The sequence below is a fragment of the Myotis davidii genome, unplaced genomic scaffold (genome assembly GCF_000327345.1).
Source record: "Myotis davidii unplaced genomic scaffold, ASM32734v1 scaffold120, whole genome shotgun sequence".
NCBI classification, from domain to species: Eukaryota; Metazoa; Chordata; class Mammalia; order Chiroptera; family Vespertilionidae; genus Myotis; species Myotis davidii.
The window spans coordinates 6,880,526-6,882,566 of NW_006294778.1; the positions used below are offsets into that span (position 1 = coordinate 6,880,526).

Consider the following 2,041-nt stretch of genomic DNA (forward strand, 5'->3'; position numbering starts at 1 on the left):
TCCCTTCTTTCCTGTAGAGTTTCTGATGAGAAGTCAGGTGTCAGCCTTATAGGAACTCCTTTGTAGGTAAGTTTTCTTTTCTCTTGCTGCCTTTAAGATTCACTCTTTGGCTTTAATTTTTTGGCATTTTAATTATGATGTGTCTGGGCCTGGGTCTGTTTGGGTTCTTCTTGTTGGGGGTTCTTTGTGCCTCCTGAACTTGTGTGACTTTTTCCTTTTCCAGGTTAGGGAGTTTATTTCTTCAAACACCTTCTCTATGCCTTTCTTCCTTTCTGCCTTTTCTGGCACACTTACTGTTCTAATATTGTTATATTTCACATTGCCCCACAGCTCCCTTAAGCTGTCCTCCTGTTTTTTAATTGTTTTTTCTTTTTGGTTCTCTAATTGAGTGATATTTTCAACTCTGTCTTCTAATTCACTGATTAGATCCTCAGCATCCCCTAAGCTACTGTGTATTCCTTCCAATGTGTTCTTTATTTCTGTTATGTCATTCTTTATCTCAGACTGTTCTTTTTTTCATAGTTACTATATCTTTTTTCATACTGATGAGCATTTATTTTTTTATTTTTTTTAATTAAATCTTTATTGTTCAGATTATTACAGTTGTTCCTCTTTTTTCCCCCATAGCTCTCCTCCACCCAGTTCCCACCCCACCCTCCGCCCTTACCCCTCCCACTGTCCTCATCCATAGGTGTATGATTTTTGTCCAGTCTCTTCCTGCACTCCCCACACCCCTTTCCCCCCAAGCAAAAACATTCTCCTCGTCCATAGGTGTTCGATTTTTGTCCAGTCTCTTCCCACACCCCTCACACCCCCTTCCCCCCGAGAATTGTCAGTCCACTTCCTTTCTATGCCCCTGATTCTATGATATTCACCAGTTTCTTCTGTTCATCAGATTATTTATTCACTTGATTTTTAGATTCACTTGTTGATAGATGTGTATTTGTTGTTCATAATTTGTATCTTTACCTTTTTTTTCTTCTTCCTCTTCTTAAAGGATACCTTTCAGCATTTCATATAATACTGGTTTGGTGGTGATGAACTCCTAAAGGAGTTTTCTTATCTGTGAAACTCTTTATCTGACCTTCAATTCTGAATGATAGCTTTGCTGGATAATGTAATATTGGTTCTAGGTTCTTGCTATTCATCACTTTGAATATTTCTTGCCATTTCCTTCTGGCCTGCAAAGTTTCTGTTGAGAAATCAGCTGACAGTCATATGGGTACTCCTTTGTAGGTAACTGACTGTCTTTCTCTTGCTGCTTTTAAGATTCTCTCTTTGTCTTTTGCTCTTGGCATTCTAATGATGATGTGTCTTGGTGTGGTCCTCTTTGGATTCCTTTTGTTTGCGGTTCTCTGCACTTTCTGGACTTGTAAGTCTATTTCTTGCACCAGATAGGGGAAGTTTTCTGTCATTATTCCTTCAAATAGGTTTTCAATATCTTGCTCTCTCTCATATTCTGGCACCCCCATAATTCAGATGTTGGTATGCTTGAAGCTGTCCCAGAGGCTCCTTACACTATCTTCATATTTTTGGATTCTTTTTTCATTTTGTTTTTCCAGTTGGGTGTTTTTTGCGTCTTCGTATTTCAAACCTTTGACTTGATTCTTGCGATCCTCTAGTCTGCTGTTGGGAGTCTGTATAATATTCTTTATTTCAGTCAGTGTATGCTTAATTTCTAGTTTGTCCTTTTTCATTGTCTTTTATTAGTGTAGATTTATTTCTTTAGTTGCTACAGAGAAACATAATCCTGATTTTTTAATTATTTCTGTAAAAAACTTCTATATAGATACTAGAAATTCGTGCACGGCCGGTGGATTTGGGGGATGGGGGTAGGGTCTCTCAGCCTGGCCTGCACCCTCTCCAATTTGGGACATCCCTCTCACATTCAGGACCGCTGGCTCCTAAGTGCTTGCCTGCCTGCCCTATCGCCCCTAACCCCTCTGCTTGCCTGCCTGATTGCCCCTAACCACCTCTGCCTGCCTGCCTGTGCTGGGGTCCAATCCCAGCAGGTCAAGGGGTCCCCAAAGGTGCGGACGGA

The 2,041-nt window shown here is 40.5% G+C and overlaps 1 protein-coding gene across 1 annotated transcript in view; it reads left to right on the plus strand.

Annotated features, from left to right (window-relative positions):
* The window catches only part of UHRF1BP1L (UHRF1 binding protein 1-like), a 45,358-nt gene that overhangs the window by 14,306 nt on the left and 29,011 nt on the right, over positions 1-2,041 (plus strand). The window lies entirely within an intron of this gene.